The sequence below is a fragment of the Pseudophryne corroboree genome, unplaced genomic scaffold, assembly GCF_028390025.1.
Source record: "Pseudophryne corroboree isolate aPseCor3 unplaced genomic scaffold, aPseCor3.hap2 scaffold_1441, whole genome shotgun sequence".
Taxonomy (NCBI): domain Eukaryota; kingdom Metazoa; phylum Chordata; class Amphibia; order Anura; family Myobatrachidae; genus Pseudophryne; species Pseudophryne corroboree.
The window spans coordinates 5092-30738 of NW_026968070.1; the positions used below are offsets into that span (position 1 = coordinate 5092).

Here is a 25647-nt window from a genome sequence, read left to right on the forward strand (position 1 = left end):
TAGTGTCCTTCGTTTGGGAGAAAAATGCAATGGTACAAGACAGCTTTTCCTTGCCAATATCTCTCTTTTGCAAAGAGCTGCGCATTGGAAAATTCAGGGCTATGTCGTGTAGATGATGGCCTAACAGGAGGCTTTAAAATTTTCTTTCTAGTGTCCTTCGTTTGGGAGAAAAATGCAATGGTACAAGACAGCTTTTCCTTGCCAATATCTCTCTTTTGCAAAGAGCTGCGCATTGGAAAATTCAGGGCTATGTCGTGTAGATGATGGCCTAACAGGAGGCTTTAAAATTTTCTTTCTAGTGTCCTTCGTTTGGGAGAAAAATGCAATGGTACAAGACAGCTTTTCCTTGCCAATATCTCTCTTTTGCAAAGAGCTGCGCATTGGAAAATTCAGGGCTATGTCGTGTAGATGATGGCCTAACAGGAGGCTTTAAAATTTTCTTTCTAGTGACCTTCGTTTGGGAGAAAAATGCAAAGGTACAAGACAGCTTTTCCTTGCCAATATCTCTCTTTTGCAAAGAGCTGCGCATTGGAAAATTCAGGGCTATGTCGTGTAGATGATGGCCTAACAGGAGGCTTTAAAATTTTCTTTCTAGTGTCCTTCGTTTGGGAGAAAAATGCAAAGGTACAAGACAGCTTTTCCTTGCCAATATCTCTCTTTTGCAAAAGAGCTGCGCATTGGAAAATTCAGGGCTATGTCGTGTAGATGATGGCCTAACAGGAGGCTTTAAAATTTTCTTTCTAGTGTCCTTCGTTTGGGAGAAAAATGCAATGGTACAAGACAGCTTTTCCTTGCCAATATCTCTCTTTTGCAAAGAGCTGCGCATTGGAAAATTCAGGGCTATGTCGTGTAGATGATGGCCTAACAGGAGGCTTTAAAATTTTCTTTCTAGTGTCCTTCGTTTGGGAGAAAAATGCAATGGTACAAGACAGCTTTTCCTTGCCAATATCTCTCTTTTGCAAAGAGCTGCGCATTGGAAAATTCAGGGCTATGTCGTGTAGATGATGGCCTAACAGGAGGCTTTAAAATTTTCTTTCTAGTGTCCTTCGTTTGGGAGAAAAATGCAATGGTACAAGACAGCTTTTCCTTGCCAATATCTCTCTTTTGCAAAGAGCTGCGCATTGGAAAATTCAGGGCTATGTCGTGTAGATGATGGCCTAACAGGAGGCTTTAAAATTTTCTTTCTAGTGACCTTCGTTTGGGAGAAAAATGCAAAGGTACAAGACAGCTTTTCCTTGCCAATATCTCTCTTTTGCAAAGAGCTGCGCATTGGAAAATTCAGGGCTATGTCGTGTAGATGATGGCCTAACAGGAGGCTTTAAAATTTTCTTTCTAGTGACCTTCGTTTGGGAGAAAAATGCAAAGGTACAAGACAGCTTTTCCTTGCCAATATCTCTCTTTTGCAAAGAGCTGCGCATTGGAAAATTCAGGGCTATGTCGTGTAGATGATGGCCTAACAGGAGGCTTTAAAATTTTCTTTCTAGTGCCCTTCGTTTGTGAGAAAAATGCAATGGTACAAGACAGCTTTTCCTTGCCAATATCTGTCTTTTGCAAAGAGCTGCGCATTGGAAAATTCAGGGCTATGTCGTGTAGATGATGGCCTAACAGGAGGCTTTAAAATTTTCTTTCTAGTGTCCTTCGTTTGGGAGAAAAATGCAAAGGTACAAGACAGCTTTTCCTTGCCAATATCTCTCTTTTGCAAAGAGCTACGCATTGGAAAATTCAGGGCTATGTCGTGTAGATGATGGCCTAACAGGAGGCTTTAAAATGTTCTTTCTAGTGACCTTCGTTTGGTAGAAAAATGCAAAGGTACAAGACAGCTTTTCCTTGCCAATATCTCTCTTTTGCAAAGAGCTGCGCATTGTAAAATTCAGGGCTATGTAGTGTAGATGATGGCCTAACAGGAGGCTTTAAAATATTCTTTCTAGTGTCCTTCGTTTGGGAGAAAAATGCAATGGTACAAGACAGCTTTTCCTTGCCAATATCTCTCTTTTGCAAAGAGCTGCGCATTGGAAAATTCAGGGCTATGTCGTGTAGATGATGGCCTAACAGGAGGCTTTACAATTTTCTTTCTAGTGACCTTCGTTTGGGAGAAAAATGCAAAGGTACAAGACAGCTTTTCCTTGCCAATATCTCTCTTTTGCAAAGAGCTGCGCATTGGAAAATTCAGGGCTATGTCGTGTAGATGATGGCCTAACAGTAGGCTTTAAAATTTTCTTTCTAGTGTCCTTCGTTTGGGAGAAAAATGCAAAGGTACAAGACAGCTTTTCCTTGCCAATATCTCTCTTTTGCAAAGAGCTGCGCATTGGAAAATTCAGGGCTATGTCGTGTAGATGATGGCCTAACAGGAGGCTTTAAAATGTTCTTTCTAGTGTCCTTCGTTTGGGAGAAAAATGCAATGGTACAAGACAGCTTTTCCTTGCCAATATCTCTCTTTTGCAAAGAGCTGCGCATTGGAAAATTCAGGGCTATGTCGTGTAGATGATGGCCTAACAGGAGGCTTTAAAATGTTCTTTCTAGTGTCCTTCGTTTGGGAGAAAAATGCAATGGTACAAGACAGCTTTTCCTTGCCAATATCTCTCTTTTGCAAAGAGCTGCGCATTGGAAAATTCAGGGCTATGTCGTGTAGATGATGGCCTAAAAGGAGGCTTTAAAATTTTCTTTCTAGTGTCCTTCGTTTGGGAGAAAAATGCAATGGTACAAGACAGCTTTTCCTTGCCAATATCTCTCTTTTGCAAAGAGCTGCGCATTGGAAAATTCAGGGCTATGTCGTGTAGATGATGGCCTAACAGGAGGCTTTAAAATTTTCTTTCTAGTGTCCTTCGTTTGGGAGAAAAATGCAAAGGTACAAGACAGCTTTTCCTTGCCAATATCTCTCTTTTGCAAAGAGCTGCGCATTGGAAAATTCAGGGCTATGTCGTGTAGATGATGGCATAACAGGAGGCTTTAAAATTTTCTTTCTAGTGTCCTTCGTTTGGGAGAAAAATGCAATGGTACAAGACAGCTTTTCCTTGCCAATATCTCTCTTTTGCAAAGAGCTGCGCATTGGAAAATTCAGGGCTATGTCGTGTAGATGATGGCCTAACAGGAGGCTTTAAAATTTTCTTTCTAGTGACCTTCGTTTGGGAGAAAAATGCAAAGGTACAAGACAGCTTTTCCTTGCCAATATCTCTCTTTTGCAAAGAGCTGCGCATTGGAAAATTCAGGGCTATGTCGTGTAGATGATGGCCTAACAGGAGGCTTTAAAATTTTCGTTCTAGTGCCCTTCGTTTGGGAGAAAAATGCAATGGTACAAGACAGCTTTTCCTTGCCAATATCTCTCTTTTGCAAAGAGCTGCGCATTGGAAAATTCAGGGCTATGTCGTGTAGATGATGGCCTAACAGGAGGCTTTAAAATTTTCTTTCTAGTGACCTTCGTTTGGGAGAAAAATGCAAAGGTACAAGACAGCTTTTCCTTGCCAATATCTCTCTTTTGCAAAGAGCTGCGCATTGGAAAATTCAGGGCTATGTCGTGTAGATGATGGCCTAACAGGAGGCTTTAAAATGTTCTTTCTAGTGTCCTTCGTTTGGGAGAAAAATGCAATGGAACAAGACAGCTTTTCCTTGCCAATATCTCTCTTTTGCAAAGAGCTGCGCATTGGAAAATTCAGGGTTATGTCGTGTAGATGATGGCCTAACAGGAGGCTTTAAAATTTTCTTTCTAGTGTCCTTCGTTTGGGAGAAAAATGCAAAGGTACAAGACAGCTTTTCCTTGCCAATATCTCTCTTTTGCAAAGAGCTGCGCATTGGAAAATTCAGGGCTATGTCGTGTAGATGATGGCCTAACAGGAGGCTTTAAAATTTTCTTTCTAGTGACCTTCGTTTGGGAGAAAAATGCAAAGGTACAAGACAGCTTTTCCTTGCCAATATCTCTCTTTTGCAAAGAGCTGCGCATTGGAAAATTCAGGGCTATGTCGTGTCGATGATGGCCTAACAGGAGGCTTTAAAATGTTCTTTCTAGTGTCCTTCGTTTGGGAGAAAAATGCAATGGTACAAGACAGCTTTTCCTTGCCAATATCTCTCTTTTGCAAAGAGCTGCGCATTGGAAAATTCAGGGCTATGTCGTGTAGATGATGGCCTAACAGGAGGCTTTAAAATTTTCTTTCTAGTGTCCTTCGTTTGGGAGAAAAATGCAAAGGTACAAGACAGCTTTTCCTTGCCAATATCTATCTTTTGCAAAGAGCTACGCATTGGAAAATTAAGGGCTATGTCGTGTAGATGATGGCCTAACAGGAGGCTTTAAAATTTTCTTTCTAGTGTCCTTCGTTTGGGAGAAAAATGCAATGGTACAAGACAGCTTTTCCTTGCCAAGAGCTGCGCATTGGAAAATTCAGGGCTATGTCGTGTAGATGATGGCCTAACAGGAGGCTTTAAAATTTTCTTTCTAGTGTCCTTCGTTTGGGAGAAAAATGCAAAGGTACAAGACAGCTTTTCCTTGCCAATATCTCTCTTTTGCAAAGAGCTACGGATTGGAAAATTCAGGGCTATGTCGTGTAGATGATGTCCTAACAGGAGGCTTTAAAATTTTCTTTCTAGTGTCCTTCGTTTGGGAGAAAAATGCAAAGGTACAAGACAGCTTTTCCTTGCCAATATCTCTCTTTTGCAAAGAGCTACGCATTGGAAAATTCAGGGCTATGTCGTGTAGATGATGGCCTAACAGGAGGCTTTAAAATTTTCTTTCTAGTGTCCTTCGTTTGGGAGAAAAATGCAATGGTACAAGACAGCTTTTCCTTGCCAATATCTCTCTTTTGCAAAGAGCTGCGCATTGGAAAATTCAGGGCTATGTCGTGTAGATGATGGCCTAACAGGAGGCTTTAAAATTTTCTTTCTAGTGACCTTCGTTTGGGAGAAAAATGCAAAGGTACAAGACAGCTTTTCCTTGCCAATATCTCTCTTTTGCAAAGAGCTGCGCATTGGAAAATTCAGGGCTATGTCGTGTAGATGATGGCCTAACAGGAGGCTTTAAAATTTTCTTTCTAGTGTCCTTCGTTTGGGAGAAAAATGCAATGGTACAAGACAGCTTTTCCTTGCCAATATCTCTCTTTTGCAAAGAGCTGCGCATTGGAAAATTCAGGGCTATGTCGTGTAGATGATGGCCTAACAGGAGGCTTTAAAATTTTCTTTCTAGTGTCCTTCGTTTGGGAGAAAAATGCAATGCTACAAGACAGCTTTTCCTTGCCAATATCTCTCTTTTGCAAAGAGCTGCGCATTGGAAAATTCAGGGCTATGTCGTGTAGATGATGGCCTAACAGGAGGCTTTAAAATTTTCTTTCTAGTGTCCTTCGTTTGGGAGAAAAATGCAATGGTACAAGACAGCTTTTCCTTGCCAATATCTCTCTTTTGCAAAGAGCTGCGCATTGGAAAATTCAGGGCTATGTCGTGTAGATGATGGCCTAACAGGAGGCTTTAAAATTTTCTTTCTAGTGTCCTTCGTTTGGGAGAAAAATGCAATGGTACAAGACAGCTTTTCCTTGCCAATATCTCTCTTTTGCAAAGAGCTGCGCATTGGAAAATTCAGGGCTATGTCGTGTAGATGATGGCCTAACAGGAGGCTTTAAAATTTTCTTTCTAGTGACCTTCGTTTGGGAGAAAAATGCAAAGGTACAAGACAGCTTTTCCTTGCCAATATCTCTCTTTTGCAAAGAGCTGCGCATTGGAAAATTCAGGGCTATGTCGTGTAGATGATGGCCTAACAGGAGGCTTTAAAATTTTCTTTCTAGTGACCTTCGTTTGGGAGAAAAATGCAAAGGTACAAGACAGCTTTTCCTTGCCAATATCTCTCTTTTGCAAAGAGCTGCGCATTGGAAAATTCAGGGCTATGTCGTGTAGATGATGGCCTAACAGGAGGCTTTAAAATTTTCTTTCTAGTGCCCTTCGTTTGTGAGAAAAATGCAATGGTACAAGACAGCTTTTCCTTGCCAATATCTGTCTTTTGCAAAGAGCTGCGCATTGGAAAATTCAGGGCTATGTCGTGTAGATGATGGCCTAACAGGAGGCTTTAAAATTTTCTCTCTAGTGTCCTTCGTTTGGGAGAAAAATGCAAAGGTACAAGACAGCTTTTCCTTGCCAATATCTCTCTTTTGCAAAGAGCTACGCATTGGAAAATTCAGGGCTATGTCGTGTAGATGATGGCCTAACAGGAGGCTTTAAAATGTTCTTTCTAGTGACCTTCGTTTGGTAGAAAAATGCAAAGGTACAAGACAGCTTTTCCTTGCCAATATCTCTCTTTTGCAAAGAGCTGCGCATTGGAAAATTCAGGGCTATGTAGTGTAGATGATGGCCTAACAGGAGGCTTTAAAATATTCTTTCTAGTGTCCTTCGTTTGGGAGAAAAATGCAATGGTACAAGACAGCTTTTCCTTGCCAATATCTCTCTTTTGCAAAGAGCTGCGCATTGGAAAATTCAGGGCTATGTCGTGTAGATGATGGCCTAACAGGAGGCTTTACAATTTTCTTTCTAGTGACCTTCGTTTGGGAGAAAAATGCAAAGGTACAAGACAGCTTTTCCTTGCCAATATCTCTCTTTTGCAAAGAGCTGCGCATTGGAAAATTCAGGGCTATGTCGTGTAGATGATGGCCTAACAGTAGGCTTTAAAATTTTCTTTCTAGTGTCCTTCGTTTGGGAGAAAAATGCAAAGGTACAAGACAGCTTTTCCTTGCCAATATCTCTCTTTTGCAAAGAGCTGCGCATTGGAAAATTCAGGGCTATGTCGTGTAGATGATGGCCTAACAGGAGGCTTTAAAATGTTCTTTCTAGTGTCCTTCGTTTGGGAGAAAAATGCAATGGTACAAGACAGCTTTTCCTTGCCAATATCTCTCTTTTGCAAAGAGCTGCGCATTGGAAAATTCAGGGCTATGTCGTGTAGATGATGGCCTAACAGGAGGCTTTAAAATGTTCTTTCTAGTGTCCTTCGTTTGGGAGAAAAATGCAATGGTACAAGACAGCTTTTCCTTGCCAATATCTCTCTTTTGCAAAGAGCTGCGCATTGGAAAATTCAGGGCTATGTCGTGTAGATGATGGCCTAAAAGGAGGCTTTAAAATTTTCTTTCTAGTGTCCTTCGTTTGGGAGAAAAATGCAATGGTACAAGACAGCTTTTCCTTGCCAATATCTCTCTTTTGCAAAGAGCTGCGCATTGGAAAATTCAGGGCTATGTCGTGTAGATGATGGCCTAACAGGAGGCTTTAAAATTTTCTTTCTAGTGTCCTTCGTTTGGGAGAAAAATGCAAAGGTACAAGACAGCTTTTCCTTGCCAATATCTCTCTTTTGCAAAGAGCTGCGCATTGGAAAATTCAGGGCTATGTCGTGTAGATGATGGCATAACAGGAGGCTTTAAAATTTTCTTTCTAGTGTCCTTCGTTTGGGAGAAAAATGCAATGGTACAAGACAGCTTTTCCTTGCCAATATCTCTCTTTTGCAAAGAGCTGCGCATTGGAAAATTCAGGGCTATGTCGTGTAGATGATGGCCTAACAGGAGGCTTTAAAATTTTCTTTCTAGTGACCTTCGTTTGGGAGAAAAATGCAAAGGTACAAGACAGCTTTTCCTTGCCAATATCTCTCTTTTGCAAAGAGCTGCGCATTGGAAAATTCAGGGCTATGTCGTGTAGATGATGGCCTAACAGGAGGCTTTAAAATTTTCGTTCTAGTGCCCTTCGTTTGGGAGAAAAATGCAATGGTACAAGACAGCTTTTCCTTGCCAATATCTCTCTTTTGCAAAGAGCTGCGCATTGGAAAATTCAGGGCTATGTCGTGTAGATGATGGCCTAACAGGAGGCTTTAAAATTTTCTTTCTAGTGACCTTCGTTTGGGAGAAAAATGCAAAGGTACAAGACAGCTTTTCCTTGCCAATATCTCTCTTTTGCAAAGAGCTGCGCATTGGAAAATTCAGGGCTATGTCGTGTAGATGATGGCCTAACAGGAGGCTTTAAAATGTTCTTTCTAGTGTCCTTCGTTTGGGAGAAAAATGCAATGGAACAAGACAGCTTTTCCTTGCCAATATCTCTCTTTTGCAAAGAGCTGCGCATTGGAAAATTCAGGGTTATGTCGTGTAGATGATGGCCTAACAGGAGGCTTTAAAATTTTCTTTCTAGTGTCCTTCGTTTGGGAGAAAAATGCAAAGGTACAAGACAGCTTTTCCTTGCCAATATCTCTCTTTTGCAAAGAGCTGCGCATTGGAAAATTCAGGGCTATGTCGTGTAGATGATGGCCTAACAGGAGGCTTTAAAATTTTCTTTCTAGTGACCTTCGTTTGGGAGAAAAATGCAAAGGTACAAGACAGCTTTTCCTTGCCAATATCTCTCTTTTGCAAAGAGCTGCGCATTGGAAAATTCAGGGCTATGTCGTGTCGATGATGGCCTAACAGGAGGCTTTAAAATGTTCTTTCTAGTGTCCTTCGTTTGGGAGAAAAATGCAATGGTACAAGACAGCTTTTCCTTGCCAATATCTCTCTTTTGCAAAGAGCTGCGCATTGGAAAATTCAGGGCTATGTCGTGTAGATGATGGCCTAACAGGAGGCTTTAAAATTTTCTTTCTAGTGTCCTTCGTTTGGGAGAAAAATGCAAAGGTACAAGACAGCTTTTCCTTGCCAATATCTATCTTTTGCAAAGAGCTACGCATTGGAAAATTAAGGGCTATGTCGTGTAGATGATGGCCTAACAGGAGGCTTTAAAATTTTCTTTCTAGTGTCCTTCGTTTGGGAGAAAAATGCAATGGTACAAGACAGCTTTTCCTTGCCAAGAGCTGCGCATTGGAAAATTCAGGGCTATGTCGTGTAGATGATGGCCTAACAGGAGGCTTTAAAATTTTCTTTCTAGTGTCCTTCGTTTGGGAGAAAAATGCAAAGGTACAAGACAGCTTTTCCTTGCCAATATCTCTCTTTTGCAAAGAGCTACGGATTGGAAAATTCAGGGCTATGTCGTGTAGATGATGTCCTAACAGGAGGCTTTAAAATTTTCTTTCTAGTGTCCTTCGTTTGGGAGAAAAATGCAAAGGTACAAGACAGCTTTTCCTTGCCAATATCTCTCTTTTGCAAAGAGCTACGCATTGGAAAATTCAGGGCTATGTCGTGTAGATGATGGCCTAACAGGAGGCTTTAAAATTTTCTTTCTAGTGTCCTTCGTTTGGGAGAAAAATGCAATGGTACAAGACAGCTTTTCCTTGCCAATATCTCTCTTTTGCAAAGAGCTGCGCATTGGAAAATTCAGGGCTATGTCGTGTAGATGATGGCCTAACAGGAGGCTTTAAAATTTTCTTTCTAGTGACCTTCGTTTGGGAGAAAAATGCAAAGGTACAAGACAGCTTTTCCTTGCCAATATCTCTCTTTTGCAAAGAGCTGCGCATTGGAAAATTCAGGGCTATGTCGTGTAGATGATGGCCTAACAGTAGGCTTTAAAATTTTCTTTCTAGTGTCCTTCGTTTGGGAGAAAAATGCAAAGGTACAAGACAGCTTTTCCTTGCCAATATCTCTCTTTTGCAAAGAGCTGCGCATTGGAAAATTCAGGGCTATGTCGTGTAGATGATGGCCTAACAGGAGGCTTTAAAATGTTCTTTCTAGTGTCCTTCGTTTGGGAGAAAAATGCAATGGTACAAGACAGCTTTTCCTTGCCAATATCTCTCTTTTGCAAAGAGCTGCGCATTGGAAAATTCAGGGCTATGTCGTGTAGATGATGGCCTAACAGGAGGCTTTAAAATTTTCTTTCTAGTGTCCTTCGTTTGGGAGAAAAATGCAATGGTACAAGACAGCTTTTCCTTGCCAATATCTCTCTTTTGCAAAGAGCTGCGCATTGGAAAATTCAGGGCTATGTCGTGTAGATGATGGCCTAAAAGGAGGCTTTAAAATTTTCTTTCTAGTGTCCTTCGTTTGGGAGAAAAATGCAATGGTACAAGACAGCTTTTCCTTGCCAATATCTCTCTTTTGCAAAGAGCTGCGCATTGGAAAATTCAGGGCTATGTCGTGTAGATGATGGCCTAACAGGAGGCTTTAAAATTTTCTTTCTAGTGTCCTTCGTTTGGGAGAAAAATGCAAAGGTACAAGACAGCTTTTCCTTGCCAATATCTCTCTTTTGCAAAGAGCTGCGCATTGGAAAATTCAGGGCTATGTCGTGTAGATGATGGCATAACAGGAGGCTTTAAAATTTTCTTTCTAGTGTCCTTCGTTTGGGAGAAAAATGCAATGGTACAAGACAGCTTTTCCTTGCCAATATCTCTCTTTTGCAAAGAGCTGCGCATTGGAAAATTCAGGGCTATGTCGTGTAGATGATGGCCTAACAGGAGGCTTTAAAATTTTCTTTCTAGTGACCTTCGTTTGGGAGAAAAATGCAAAGGTACAAGACAGCTTTTCCTTGCCAATATCTCTCTTTTGCAAAGAGCTACGCATTGGAAAATTCAGGGCTATGTCGTGTAGATGATGGCCTAACAGGAGGCTTTAAAATTTTCTTTCTAGTGACCTTCGTTTGGTAGAAAAATGCAAAGGTACAAGACAGCTTTTCCTTGCCAATATCTCTCTTTTGCAAAGAGCTGCGCATTGGAAAATTCAGGGCTATGTCGTGTAGATGATGGCCTAACAGGAGGCTTTAAAATATTCTTTCTAGTGTCCTTCGTTTGGGAGAAAAATGCAATGGTACAAGACAGCTTTTCCTTGCCAATATCTCTCTTTTGCAAAGAGCTGCGCATTGGAAAATTCAGGGCTATGTCGTGTAGATGATGGCCTAACAGGAGGCTTTAAAATTTTCTTTCTAGTGACCTTCGTTTGGGAGAAAAATGCAAAGGTACAAGACAGCTTTTCCTTGCCAATATCTCTCTTTTGCAAAGAGCTGCGCATTGGAAAATTCAGGGCTATGTCGTGTAGATGATGGCCTAACAGTAGGCTTTAAAATTTTCTTTCTAGTGTCCTTCGTTTGGGAGAAAAATGCAAAGGTACAAGACAGCTTTTCCTTACCAATATCTCTCTTTTGCAAAGAGCTGCGCATTGGAAAATTCAGGGCTATGTCGTGTAGATGATGGCCTAACAGGAGGCTTTAAAATGTTCTTTCTAGTGTCCTTCGTTTGGGAGAAAAATGCAATGGTACAAGACAGCTTTTCCTTGCCAATATCTCTCTTTTGCAAAGAGCTGCGCATTGGAAAATTCAGGGCTATGTCGTGTAGATGATGGCCTAACAGGAGGCTTTAAAATTTTCTTTCTAGTGTCCTTCGTTTGGGAGAAAAATGCAATGGTACAAGACAGCTTTTCCTTGCCAATATCTCTCTTTTGCAAAGAGCTGCGCATTGGAAAATTCAGGGCTATGTCGTGTAGATGATGGCCTAACAGGAGGCTTTAAAATTTTCTTTCTAGTGACCTTCGTTTGGGAGAAAAATGCAAAGGTACAAGACAGCTTTTCCTTGCCAATATCTCTCTTTTGCAAAGAGCTGCGCATTGGAAAATTCAGGGCTATGTCGTGTAGATGATGGCCTAACAGGAGGCTTTAAAATGTTCTTTCTAGTGTCCTTCGTTTGGGAGAAAAATGCAATGGTACAAGACAGCTTTTCCTTGCCAATATCTCTCTTTTGCAAAGAGCTGCGCATTGGAAAATTCAGGGCTATGTCGTGTAGATGATGGCCTAACAGGAGGCTTTAAAATTTTCTTTCTAGTGTCCTTCGTTTGGGAGAAAAATGCAATGGTACAAGACAGCTTTTCCTTGCCAATATCTCTCTTTTGCAAAGAGCTGCGCATTGGAAAATTCAGGGCTATGTCGTGTAGATGATGGCCTAACAGGAGGCTTTAAAATTTTCTTTCTAGTGACCTTCGTTTGGGAGAAAAATGCAAAGGTACAAGACAGCTTTTCCTTGCCAATATCTCTCTTTTGCAAAGAGCTGCGCATTGGAAAATTCAGGGCTATGTCGTGTAGATGATGGCCTAACAGGAGGCTTTAAAATTTTCTTTCTAGTGTCCTTCGTTTGGGAGAAAAATGCAATGGTACAAGACAGCTTTTCCTTGCCAATATCTCTCTTTTGCAAAGAGCTGCGCATTGGAAAATTCAGGGCTATGTCGTGTAGATGATGGCCTAACAGGAGGCTTTAAAATTTTCTTTCTAGTGTCCTTCGTTTGGGAGAAAAATGCAATGGTACAAGACAGCTTTTCCTTGCCAATATCTCTCTTTTGCAAAGAGCTGCGCATTGGAAAATTCAGGGCTATGTCGTGTAGATGATGGCCTAACAGGAGGCTTTAAAATTTTCTTTCTAGTGTCCTTCGTTTGGGAGAAAAATGCAATGGTACAAGACAGCTTTTCCTTGCCAATATCTCTCTTTTGCAAAGAGCTGCGCATTGGAAAATTCAGGGCTATGTCGTGTAGATGATGGCCTAACAGGAGGCTTTAAAATTTTCTTTCTAGTGTCCTTCGTTTGGGAGAAAAATGCAATGGTACAAGACAGCTTTTCCTTGCCAATATCTCTCTTTTGCAAAGAGCTGCGCATTGGAAAATTCAGGGCTATGTCGTGTAGATGATGGCCTAACAGGAGGCTTTAAAATTTTCTTTCTAGTGACCTTCGTTTGGGAGAAAAATGCAAAGGTACAAGACAGCTTTTCCTTGCCAATATCTCTCTTTTGCAAAGAGCTGCGCATTGGAAAATTCAGGGCTATGTCGTGTAGATGATGGCCTAACAGGAGGCTTTAAAATTTTCTTTCTAGTGTCCTTCGTTTGGGAGAAAAATGCAATGGTACAAGACAGCTTTTCCTTGCCAATATCTCTCTTTTGCAAAGAGCTGCGCATTGGAAAATTCAGGGCTATGTCGTGTAGATGATGGCCTAACAGGAGGCTTTAAAATTTTCTTTCTAGTGTCCTTCGTTTGGGAGAAAAATGCAATGGTACAAGACAGCTTTTCCTTGCCAATATCTCTCTTTTGCAAAGAGCTGCGCATTGGAAAATTCAGGGCTATGTCGTGTAGATGATGGCCTAACAGGAGGCTTTAAAATTTTCTTTCTAGTGTCCTTCGTTTGGGAGAAAAATGCAATGGTACAAGACAGCTTTTCCTTGCCAATATCTCTCTTTTGCAAAGAGCTGCGCATTGGAAAATTCAGGGCTATGTCGTGTAGATGATGGCCTAACAGGAGGCTTTAAAATTTTCTTTCTAGTGACCTTCGTTTGGGAGAAAAATGCAAAGGTACAAGACAGCTTTTCCTTGCCAATATCTCTCTTTTGCAAAGAGCTGCGCATTGGAAAATTCAGGGCTATGTCGTGTAGATGATGGCCTAACAGGAGGCTTTAAAATTTTCTTTCTAGTGACCTTCGTTTGGGAGAAAAATGCAAAGGTACAAGACAGCTTTTCCTTGCCAATATCTCTCTTTTGCAAAGAGCTGCGCATTGGAAAATTCAGGGCTATGTCGTGTAGATGATGGCCTAACAGGAGGCTTTAAAATTTTCTTTCTAGTGCCCTTCGTTTGTGAGAAAAATGCAATGGTACAAGACAGCTTTTCCTTGCCAATATCTGTCTTTTGCAAAGAGCTGCGCATTGGAAAATTCAGGGCTATGTCGTGTAGATGATGGCCTAACAGGAGGCTTTAAAATTTTCTTTCTAGTGTCCTTCGTTTGGGAGAAAAATGCAAAGGTACAAGACAGCTTTTCCTTGCCAATATCTCTCTTTTGCAAAGAGCTACGCATTGGAAAATTCAGGGCTATGTCGTGTAGATGATGGCCTAACAGGAGGCTTTAAAATGTTCTTTCTAGTGACCTTCGTTTGGTAGAAAAATGCAAAGGTACAAGACAGCTTTTCCTTGCCAATATCTCTCTTTTGCAAAGAGCTGCGCATTGGAAAATTCAGGGCTATGTAGTGTAGATGATGGCCTAACAGGAGGCTTTAAAATATTCTTTCTAGTGTCCTTCGTTTGGGAGAAAAATGCAATGGTACAAGACAGCTTTTCCTTGCCAATATCTCTCTTTTGCAAAGAGCTGCGCATTGGAAAATTCAGGGCTATGTCGTGTAGATGATGGCCTAACAGGAGGCTTTAAAATTTTCTTTCTAGTGTCCTTCGTTTGGGAGAAAAATGCAATGGTACAAGACAGCTTTTCCTTGCCAATATCTCTCTTTTGCAAAGAGCTGCGCATTGGAAAATTCAGGGCTATGTCGTGTAGATGATGGCCTAACAGGAGGCTTTAAAATTTTCTTTCTAGTGACCTTCGTTTGGGAGAAAAATGCAAAGGTACAAGACAGCTTTTCCTTGCCAATATCTCTCTTTTGCAAAGAGCTGCGCATTGGAAAATTCAGGGCTATGTCGTGTAGATGATGGCCTAACAGGAGGCTTTAAAATTTTCTTTCTAGTGTCCTTCGTTTGGGAGAAAAATGCAATGGTACAAGACAGCTTTTCCTTGCCAATATCTCTCTTTTGCAAAGAGCTGCGCATTGGAAAATTCAGGGCTATGTCGTGTAGATGATGGCCTAACAGGAGGCTTTAAAATTTTCTTTCTAGTGTCCTTCGTTTGGGAGAAAAATGCAATGGTACAAGACAGCTTTTCCTTGCCAATATCTCTCTTTTGCAAAGAGCTGCGCATTGGAAAATTCAGGGCTATGTCGTGTAGATGATGGCCTAACAGGAGGCTTTAAAATTTTCTTTCTAGTGTCCTTCGTTTGGGAGAAAAATGCAATGGTACAAGACAGCTTTTCCTTGCCAATATCTCTCTTTTGCAAAGAGCTGCGCATTGGAAAATTCAGGGCTATGTCGTGTAGATGATGGCCTAACAGGAGGCTTTAAAATTTTCTTTCTAGTGTCCTTCGTTTGGGAGAAAAATGCAATGGTACAAGACAGCTTTTCCTTGCCAATATCTCTCTTTTGCAAAGAGCTGCGCATTGGAAAATTCAGGGCTATGTCGTGTAGATGATGGCCTAACAGGAGGCTTTAAAATTTTCTTTCTAGTGACCTTCGTTTGGGAGAAAAATGCAAAGGTACAAGACAGCTTTTCCTTGCCAATATCTCTCTTTTGCAAAGAGCTGCGCATTGGAAAATTCAGGGCTATGTCGTGTAGATGATGGCCTAACAGGAGGCTTTAAAATTTTCTTTCTAGTGTCCTTCGTTTGGGAGAAAAATGCAATGGTACAAGACAGCTTTTCCTTGCCAATATCTCTCTTTTGCAAAGAGCTGCGCATTGGAAAATTCAGGGCTATGTCGTGTAGATGATGGCCTAACAGGAGGCTTTAAAATTTTCTTTCTAGTGTCCTTCGTTTGGGAGAAAAATGCAATGGTACAAGACAGCTTTTCCTTGCCAATATCTCTCTTTTGCAAAGAGCTGCGCATTGGAAAATTCAGGGCTATGTCGTGTAGATGATGGCCTAACAGGAGGCTTTAAAATTTTCTTTCTAGTGTCCTTCGTTTGGGAGAAAAATGCAATGGTACAAGACAGCTTTTCCTTGCCAATATCTCTCTTTTGCAAAGAGCTGCGCATTGGAAAATTCAGGGCTATGTCGTGTAGATGATGGCCTAACAGGAGGCTTTAAAATTTTCTTTCTAGTGACCTTCGTTTGGGAGAAAAATGCAAAGGTACAAGACAGCTTTTCCTTGCCAATATCTCTCTTTTGCAAAGAGCTGCGCATTGGAAAATTCAGGGCTATGTCGTGTAGATGATGGCCTAACAGGAGGCTTTAAAATTTTCTTTCTAGTGACCTTCGTTTGGGAGAAAAATGCAAAGGTACAAGACAGCTTTTCCTTGCCAATATCTCTCTTTTGCAAAGAGCTGCGCATTGGAAAATTCAGGGCTATGTCGTGTAGATGATGGCCTAACAGGAGGCTTTAAAATTTTCTTTCTAGTGCCCTTCGTTTGTGAGAAAAATGCAATGGTACAAGACAGCTTTTCCTTGCCAATATCTGTCTTTTGCAAAGAGCTGCGCATTGGAAAATTCAGGGCTATGTCGTGTAGATGATGGCCTAACAGGAGGCTTTAAAATTTTCTTTCTAGTGTCCTTCGTTTGGGAGAAAAATGCAAAGGTACAAGACAGCTTTTCCTTGCCAATATCTCTCTTTTGCAAAGAGCTACGCATTGGAAAATTCAGGGCTATGTCGTGTAGATGATGGCCTAACAGGAGGCTTTAAAATGTTCTTTCTAGTGACCTTCGTTTGGTAGAAAAATGCAAAGGTACAAGACAGCTTTTCCTTGCCAATATCTCTCTTTTGCAAAGAGCTGCGCATTGGAAAATTCAGGGCTATGTAGTGTAGATGATGGCCTAACAGGAGGCTTTAAAATATTCTTTCTAGTGTCCTTCGTTTGGGAGAAAAATGCAATGGTACAAGACAGCTTTTCCTTGCCAATATCTCTCTTTTGCAAAGAGCTGCGCATTGGAAAATTCAGGGCTATGTCGTGTAGATGATGGCCTAACAGGAGGCTTTACAATTTTCTTTCTAGTGACCTTCGTTTGGGAGAAAAATGCAAAGGTACAAGACAGCTTTTCCTTGCCAATATCTCTCTTTTGCAAAGAGCTGCGCATTGGAAAATTCAGGGCTATGTCGTGTAGATGATGGCCTAACAGTAGGCTTTAAAATTTTCTTTCTAGTGTCCTTCGTTTGGGAGAAAAATGCAAAGGTACAAGACAGCTTTTCCTTGCCAATATCTCTCTTTTGCAAAGAGCTGCGCATTGGAAAATTCAGGGCTATGTCGTGTAGATGATGGCCTAACAGGAGGCTTTAAAATGTTCTTTCTAGTGTCCTTCGTTTGGGAGAAAAATGCAATGGTACAAGACAGCTTTTCCTTGCCAATATCTCTCTTTTGCAAAGAGCTGCGCATTGGAAAATTCAGGGCTATGTCGTGTAGATGATGGCCTAAAAGGAGGCTTTAAAATTTTCTTTCTAGTGTCCTTCGTTTGGGAGAAAAATGCAATGGTACAAGACAGCTTTTCCTTGCCAATATCTCTCTTTTGCAAAGAGCTGCGCATTGGAAAATTCAGGGCTATGTCGTGTAGATGATGGCCTAACAGGAGGCTTTAAAATTTTCTTTCTAGTGTCCTTCGTTTGGGAGAAAAATGCAAAGGTACAAGACAGCTTTTCCTTGCCAATATCTCTCTTTTGCAAAGAGCTGCGCATTGGAAAATTCAGGGCTATGTCGTGTAGATGATGGCATAACAGGAGGCTTTAAAATTTTCTTTCTAGTGTCCTTCGTTTGGGAGAAAAATGCAATGGTACAAGACAGCTTTTCCTTGCCAATATCTCTCTTTTGCAAAGAGCTGCGCATTGGAAAATTCAGGGCTATGTCGTGTAGATGATGGCCTAACAGGAGGCTTTAAAATTTTCTTTCTAGTGACCTTCGTTTGGGAGAAAAATGCAAAGGTACAAGACAGCTTTTCCTTGCCAATATCTCTCTTTTGCAAAGAGCTGCGCATTGGAAAATTCAGGGCTATGTCGTGTAGATGATGGCCTAACAGGAGGCTTTAAAATTTTCGTTCTAGTGCCCTTCGTTTGGGAGAAAAATGCAATGGTACAAGACAGCTTTTCCTTGCCAATATCTCTCTTTTGCAAAGAGCTGCGCATTGGAAAATTCAGGGCTATGTCGTGTAGATGATGGCCTAACAGGAGGCTTTAAAATTTTCTTTCTAGTGACCTTCGTTTGGGAGAAAAATGCAAAGGTACAAGACAGCTTTTCCTTGCCAATATCTCTCTTTTGCAAAGAGCTGCGCATTGGAAAATTCAGGGCTATGTCGTGTAGATGATGGCCTAACAGGAGGCTTTAAAATGTTCTTTCTAGTGTCCTTCGTTTGGGAGAAAAATGCAATGGAACAAGACAGCTTTTCCTTGCCAATATCTCTCTTTTGCAAAGAGCTGCGCATTGGAAAATTCAGGGTTATGTCGTGTAGATGATGGCCTAACAGGAGGCTTTAAAATTTTCTTTCTAGTGTCCTTCGTTTGGGAGAAAAATGCAAAGGTACAAGACAGCTTTTCCTTGCCAATATCTCTCTTTTGCAAAGAGCTGCGCATTGGAAAATTCAGGGCTATGTCGTGTAGATGATGGCCTAACAGGAGGCTTTAAAATTTTCTTTCTAGTGACCTTCGTTTGGGAGAAAAATGCAAAGGTACAAGACAGCTTTTCCTTGCCAATATCTCTCTTTTGCAAAGAGCTGCGCATTGGAAAATTCAGGGCTATGTCGTGTCGATGATGGCCTAACAGGAGGCTTTAAAATGTTCTTTCTAGTGTCCTTCGTTTGGGAGAAAAATGCAATGGTACAAGACAGCTTTTCCTTGCCAATATCTCTCTTTTGCAAAGAGCTGCGCATTGGAAAATTCAGGGCTATGTCGTGTAGATGATGGCCTAACAGGAGGCTTTAAAATTTTCTTTCTAGTGTCCTTCGTTTGGGAGAAAAATGCAAAGGTACAAGACAGCTTTTCCTTGCCAATATCTATCTTTTGCAAAGAGCTACGCATTGGAAAATTAAGGGCTATGTCGTGTAGATGATGGCCTAACAGGAGGCTTTAAAATTTTCTTTCTAGTGTCCTTCGTTTGGGAGAAAAATGCAATGGTACAAGACAGCTTTTCCTTGCCAAGAGCTGCGCATTGGAAAATTCAGGGCTATGTCGTGTAGATGATGGCCTAACAGGAGGCTTTAAAATTTTCTTTCTAGTGTCCTTCGTTTGGGAGAAAAATGCAAAGGTACAAGACAGCTTTTCCTTGCCAATATCTCTCTTTTGCAAAGAGCTACGGATTGGAAAATTCAGGGCTATGTCGTGTAGATGATGTCCTAACAGGAGGCTTTAAAATTTTCTTTCTAGTGTCCTTCGTTTGGGAGAAAAATGCAAAGGTACAAGACAGCTTTTCCTTGCCAATATCTCTCTTTTGCAAAGAGCTACGCATTGGAAAATTCAGGGCTATGTCGTGTAGATGATGGCCTAACAGGAGGCTTTAAAATTTTCTTTCTAGTGTCCTTCGTTTGGGAGAAAAATGCAATGGTACAAGACAGCTTTTCCTTGCCAATATCTCTCTTTTGCAAAGAGCTGCGCATTGGAAAATTCAGGGCTATGTCGTGTAGATGATGGCCTAACAGGAGGCTTTAAAATTTTCTTTCTAGTGTCCTTCGTTTGGGAGAAAAATGCAAAGGTACAAGACAGCTTTTCCTTGCCAATATCTCTCTTTTGCAAAGAGCTACGCATTGGAAAATTCAGGGCTATGTCGTGTAGATGATGGCCTAACAGGAGGCTTTAAAATTTTCTTTCTAGTGTCCTTCGTTTGGGAGAAAAATGCAAAGGTACAAGACAGCTTTTCCTTGCCAATATCTCTCTTTTGCAAAGAGCTACGCATTGGAAAATTCAGGGCTATGTCGTGTAGATGATGGCCTAACAGGAGGCTTTAAAATTTTCTTTCTAGTGACCTTCGTTTGGGAGAAAAATGCAAAGGTACAAGACAGCTTTTCCTTGCCAATATCTCTCTTTTGCAAAGAGCTGCGCATTGGAAAATTCAGGGCTATGTCGTGTAGATGATGGCCTAACAGGAGGCTTTAAAATGTTCTTTCTAGTGTCCTTCGTTTGGGAGAAAAATGCAATGGTACAAGACAGCTTTTCCTTGCCAATATCTCTCTTTTGCAAAGAGCTGCGCATTGGAAAATTCAGGGCTATGTCGTGTAGTTTATGGCCTAACAGGAGGCTTTAAAATTTTCTTTCTAGTGACCTTCGTTTGGGAGAAAAATGCAAAGGTACAAGACAGCTTTTCCTTGCCAATATCTCTCTTTTGCAAAGAGCTGCGCATTGGAAAATTCAGGGCTATGTCGTGTAGATGATGGCCTAACAGGAGGCTTTAAAATGTTCTTTCTAGTGTCCTTCGTTTGGGAGAAAAATGCAATGGTACAAGACAGCTTTTCCTTGCAAATATCTCTCTTTTGCAAAGAGCTGCGCATTGGAAAATTCAGGGCTATGTCGTGTAGATGATGGCCTAACAGGAGGCTTTAAAATTTTCTTTCTAGTGTCCTTCGTTTGGGAGAAAAATGCAAAGGTACAAGACAGCTTTTCCTTGCCAATATCTCTCTTTTGCAAAGAGCTGCGCATTGGAAAATTCAGGGCTATGTCGTGTAGATGATGTCCTAACAGGAGGCTTTAAAATTTTCTTTCTAGTGTCCTTCGTTTGGGAGAAAAATGCAAAGGTACAAGACAGCTTTTCCTTGCCAATATCTCTCTTTTGCAAAGAGCTACGCATTGGAAAATTCAGGGCTATGTCGTGTAGATGATGGCCTAACAGGAGGCTTTAAAATTTTCTTTCTAGTGTCCTTCGTTTGGGAGAAAAATGCAATGGTACAAGACAGCTTTTCCTTGCCAATATCTCTCTTTTGCAAAGAGCTGCGCATTGGAAAATTCAGGGCTATGTCGTGTAGATGATGGCCTAACAGGAGGCTTTAAAATTTTCTTTCTAGTGTCCTTCGTTTGGGAGAAAAATGCAAAGGTACAAGACAGCTTTTCCTTGCCAATATCTCTCTTTTGCAAAGAGCTACGCATTGGAAAATTCAGGGCTATGTCGTGTAGATGATGGCCTAACAGGAGGCTTTAAAATTTTCTTTCTAGTGTCCTTCGTTTGGGAGAAAAATGCAAAGGTACAAGACAGCTTTTCCTTGCCAATATCTCTCTTTTGCAAAGAGCTACGCATTGGAAAATTCAGGGCTATGTCGTGTAGATGATGGCCTAACAGGAGGCTTTAACATTTTCTTTCTAGTGACCTTCGTTTGGGAGAAAAATGCAAAGGTACAAGACAGCTTTTCCTTGCCAATATCTCTCTTTTGCAAAGAGCTGCGCATTGGAAAATTCAGGGCTATGTCGTGTAGATGATGGCCTAACAGGAGGCTTTAAAATGTTCTTTCTAGTGTCCTTCGTTTGGGAGAAAAATGCAATGGTACAAGACAGCTTTTCCTTGCCAATATCTCTCTTTTGCAAAGAGCTGCGCATTGGAAAATTCAGGGCTATGTCGTGTAGATGATGGCCTAACAGGAGGCTTTAAAATTTTCTTTCTAGTGTCCTTCGTTTGGGAGAAAAATGCAAAGGTACAAGACAGCTTTTCCTTGCCAATATCTCTCTTTTGCAAAGAGCTGCGCATTGGAAAATTCAGGGCTATGTCGTGTAGATGATGGCCTAACAGGAGGCTTTAAAATTGTCATTCTAGTGTCTTTCGTTTGGGAGAAAAATGCAAAAGTACAATGCTGCTTTTCCTTGCCGATATCTCTCTTTTGCAAAGAGATAAGCATTGGAAAATTCAGGGCTATAACGTGTAGATGAAGGAGGCTTTAAAATTTTCATTCTAGTGTCTTTCGTTTGGGAGAAAAATGCAAAGGTACAATACAGCTTTTCCTTGCCAATATCTCTCTTTTGCAAAGAGCTAGGCATTGGAAAATGCAGGGCTATAACGTGTAGATGAAGCACTAACAGGAGGCTTTACAATTTTCATTCTAGTGTCTTTCGTTCGGGAGAAAAATGCCAAGATACAATGCTGCTTTTCCTTGCCGATATCTCTCTTTTGCAAAGAGATAGGCATTGGAAAATTCAGGGCTATAACGTGTAGATGAAGCACTAACAGGAGGCTTAAAAATTTTCATTCTAGTGTCCTTCGTTTGGGAGAAAAATGCAAAGGTACAATACAGCTTTTCCTTGCCGATATCTCTCTTTTGCAAAGAGATAGGCATTGGAAAATTCAGGGCTATAACGTGTAGATGAAGCACTAATAGGAGGCTTTAAAATTTTCATTCTAGTGTCCTTCTTTTGGGAGAAAAATGCAAAGGTACAATACAGCTTTTCCTTGCCGATATCTCTCTTTTGCAAAGAGCTAGGCATTGGAAAATTCAGGGCATTAACGTGTAGATGAAGCACTAACAGTAGGCTTTAAAATTTTCATTCTAGTGTCTTTCGTTTGGGAGAAAAATGCAAAGGTACAATACAGTTTTTCCTTGCCGATATCTCTCTTTTGCAAAGAGATAGGCATTGGAAAATTCAGGGCTATAACGTGTAGATGAAGCACTAACAGGAGGCTTTAAAATTTTCATTCTAGTGTCCTTCGTTTGGGAGAAAAATGCAAAGGTACAATACAGCTTTTCCTTGCCAATATCTCTCTTTTGCAAAGAGCTAGGCATTGGAAAATGCAGGGCTATAACGTGTAGATGAAGCACTAACAGGAGGCTTTACAATTTTCATTCTAGTGTCTTTCGTTTGGGAGAAAAATGCAAAGGTACAATGCTGCTTTTCCTTGCCGATATCTCTCTTTTGCAAAGAGATAGGCATTGGAAAATGCAGGGCTATAACGTGTAGATGAAGCACTAACAGGAGGCTTTAAAATTTTCATTCTAGTGTCTTTCGTTTGGGAGAAAAATGCAAAGGTACAATACAGTTTTTCCTTGCCGATATCTCTCTTTTGCAAAGAGATAGGCATTGGAAAATTCAGGGCTATAACGTGTAGATGAAGCACTAACAGGAGGCTTTAAAATTTTCATTCTAGTGTCCTTCGTTTGGGAGAAAAATGCAAAGGTACAATACAGCTTTTCCTTGCCAATATCTCTCTTTTGCAAAGAGCTAGGCATTGGAAAATTCAGGGCTATACCGTGTAGATGAAGCACTAACAGGAGGCTTTTAAATTTTCATTCTAGTGTCCTTCGTTTGGTAGAAAAATGCAAAGGTACAATAATGCTTTTCCTTGCCGATATCTCTCTTTTGCAAAGAGATAGGCATTGGAAAATTCTGGGCTAAAACGTGTAGATGAAGCACTAACAGGAGGCTTTAAAATTTTCATTCTAGTGTCCTTCGTTTGGGAGAAAAATGCAAAGGTAAAATACAGCTTTTCCTTGCCGATATCTCTCTTTTGCAAAGAGATAGGCTTTGGAAAATTCAGGGCTATAACGTGTAGATGAAGCACTAATAGGAGGCTTTAAAATTTTAATTCTAGTGTCCTTCATTTGGGAGAAAAATGCAAAGGTACAATAAAGCTTTTCCTTGCCGATATCTCTCTTTTGCAAAGAGATAGGCATTGGAAAATTCAGGGCTATAACGTGTAGATGAAGCACTAACAGGAGGCTTTAAAATTTTCATTCTAGTGTCTTTCGTTTGGGAGAAAAATGCAAAGGTACAATACAGCTTTTCCTTGCCGATATCTCTCTTTTGCAAAGAGCTAGGCATTGGAAAATTCAGGGCTATAACGTGTAGATGAAGCACTAACAGGAGGCTTTAAAATTTTCATTCTAGTGTCCTTCGTTTGGGAGAAAAATGCAAAGGTACAATACAGCTTTTCCTTGCCAATATCTCTCTTTTGCAAAGAGCTAGGCATTGGAAAATGCAGGGCTATAACGTGTAGATGAAGCATAGGAGATACCATTGTTATGAAGATTGTTCTCCCAGGGTGCGGTTCATTCATTGCACTCTGGGTATGCTGACCCCTGTGATTTCCCCAAATGTGGGAAACTCGACTGCATTATTTGTGGTAGTGGTGGACTGTGTTTGTGCTTTCCTCTGGTCAGCTCTGGTAAAAGTCAGATTTCTTTGTCTCAGATCTTCCTCTAGCCTTGTTCTTCTTTCGAGAGTTCCTTTGTGCTGCCTCAGTTGGATCTCCTTCACTTGACAGGGGGGTGTCCGAGCAGCGACCCTCCCCAGCTCTAGCCCAACTCCTACTTACCTGCCAGGTGAGATACTATGATCATGAAGGTGCTTCTCCCAGGGCAAGGCTCACCCATTGCACTCTGGGTGTGCTGCCCCTGCAATTTCCCCAAATGTGGGAAACTTGACTGCATAATTTGTGTTTCCCCTGGTCGGCTCTCGTATAATTCAGATCTCTTTGTCTCAGGTCTCTCTCCAGCCTAGTTTGCTGTCTGTTTCCACTTCTCTTTTCTTGAGCCCCTCCCTTCTATACCCTTGTGCACTATCCTGACTTCTCCTCCCGTCTGCTTACTTTGTGCCTTCCAATGCACAATGCAAACTACAGGTAGTGCTGCAGGGCCCACACCCTTTTACTTGCCTTACAGAGCAGCTCTGGAGCTGTTACAGTGCCCAGCTGCTGCAAGAAATCAGCTTGAATGCTTCATGGGATGGGGCATGGCCAACATGAGCCCCACACCAAAGGAGGGTGGGGGTGTTTAATGCGATCTAGGGGTCATCCAAGCAGCGCAAAAGGCCGCCATGCCCTGCACGCCCCTTTTCTCTTTTCATATGCAGATGAGGGTTGAAGCCAACTGTGACCCACTGCTTGGATAACATCACCATATGCAAATCCATCTGCTGCAGGCCTTCCCCCAGGAATGCTTGCACTAGTTGTTGCATTTGGTTTGTTGTTTGGGGGTGCTTCAGTATTAGGCAGCCTTCTGCCCTCCCATGTTCATCTGAAAATATGTGTTCTCCCTGCAGTTGTTGTCCCCAGATGAGAGTTCCCTTGTGCTGCCTCAGTTGAATTAACTTTACTTGACAGAGATGTGCCTGAGCAGCGGCCCTCCCCAGCCCTATCCCAAATCATACTTATTTTGCATAGGAGACACCATGGTCATGAAGATTGTTCACCCAGGGTGAGGTTCATTCATTGCATTCTGGGTATGCTGACCCCTGTGATTTCCCCAAATGTGGGAAACTCGCCTGCATTATTTGTGGTAGTGGGGGACTGTGTTTGTGTTTTCCGCTGGTCAGCTCTGGTAAAAGTCAGATTTCTTTGTCTCAGATCTTCCTCTAGCCTTGTTCTTCTTTCGAGAGTTCCATTGTGCTGCCTCAGTTGGATCTCCTTCACTTGACAGGGGGGTGCCCGAGCAGCGACCCTCCCCAGCTCTAGCCCAACTCCTACTTACCTGCCAGGTGAGATACTATGATCTTGAAGGTGCTTCTCCCAGGGCAAGGCTCACCCATTGCACTCTGGGTGTGCTGCCCCTGCGATTTCCCCAAATGTGGGAAACTTGACTGCATAATTTGTGTTTCCCCTGGTCGGCTCTCGTATAATTCAGATCTCTTTGTCTCAGGTCTCTCTCCAGCCTAGTTTGCTGTCTGTTTCCACTTCTCTTTTCTTGAGCCGCTCCCTTCTATGCCCTTGCGCACTATCCTGACTTCTCCCGTCTGATTACTTTGTGCCTTCCAACGCACAATGCGAACTACAGGTAGTGCTGCAGGGCCCACACCCTTTTATTTGCCTTACAGAGCAGCTCTGGAGCTGTTACAGTGCCCAGCTGCTGCAAGAAATCAGCTTGAATGCTTCAGGGGCTGGGGCATAGTCAACATGAGCCCCACACCGAAGGAGGGTGGAGGTGTTTAATGCGAACTAGGGGTCATCCAAGCGCCGCAAAAGGCCGCCATGCCCTGCATAACCCTTTTCTCTTTTCATATGCAGATGAGGGTTCCAGCCAACTTTGGCCCACTGCTTGGATGACATCACCGTATGCAAATTCGTCTCCTGCAGACCTTCCCCCAGGAATGCTTGTACTAGTTATTGCATATGGTTTGATATTTGATGGTGCTTCAGTATTAGGCAGCCTTCCGCCCTCCCATGTTCATCTGAAAAGATGTGGTCTCCCTGCAGTTGTTGTCCCCAGACGAGAGTTCCCTTGTGCTTCCTCAGTTGAATCTCCTTAACTTGACGGGGGAGGGGCTGCCCGAGCAGCCACCCTCCCCAGCCCTATCCCAACTCATACTTATTTTGCATATGAGATCTCTATATCATGAAGATTGTTCTCACAGGGTGAGG

The 25647-nt window shown here is 41.8% G+C and overlaps 4 non-coding genes across 4 annotated transcripts; all 4 read left to right on the forward strand.

The window, feature by feature from the left end:
- Window positions 1–23287: 23287 nt before the first annotated feature.
- On the forward strand, window positions 23288–23447 carry LOC134997516 (U1 spliceosomal RNA). The gene has a single exon (XR_010199996.1). It is a non-coding gene; the product is annotated as a U1 spliceosomal RNA (small nuclear RNA).
- Window positions 23448–23599: 152 nt separating this feature from the next.
- On the forward strand, window positions 23600–23762 carry LOC134997513 (U1 spliceosomal RNA). Its single transcript, XR_010199993.1, has one exon. It is a non-coding gene; the product is annotated as a U1 spliceosomal RNA (small nuclear RNA).
- Window positions 23763–24436: 674 nt separating this feature from the next.
- On the forward strand, window positions 24437–24600 carry LOC134997508 (U1 spliceosomal RNA). Its single transcript, XR_010199989.1, has one exon. It is a non-coding gene; the product is annotated as a U1 spliceosomal RNA (small nuclear RNA).
- A 152-nt stretch (window positions 24601–24752) lies between these two features.
- Window positions 24753–24915, forward strand: LOC134997515 (U1 spliceosomal RNA). Its single transcript, XR_010199995.1, has one exon. It is a non-coding gene; the product is annotated as a U1 spliceosomal RNA (small nuclear RNA).
- The last annotated feature ends 732 nt before the right edge of the window (window positions 24916–25647 follow it).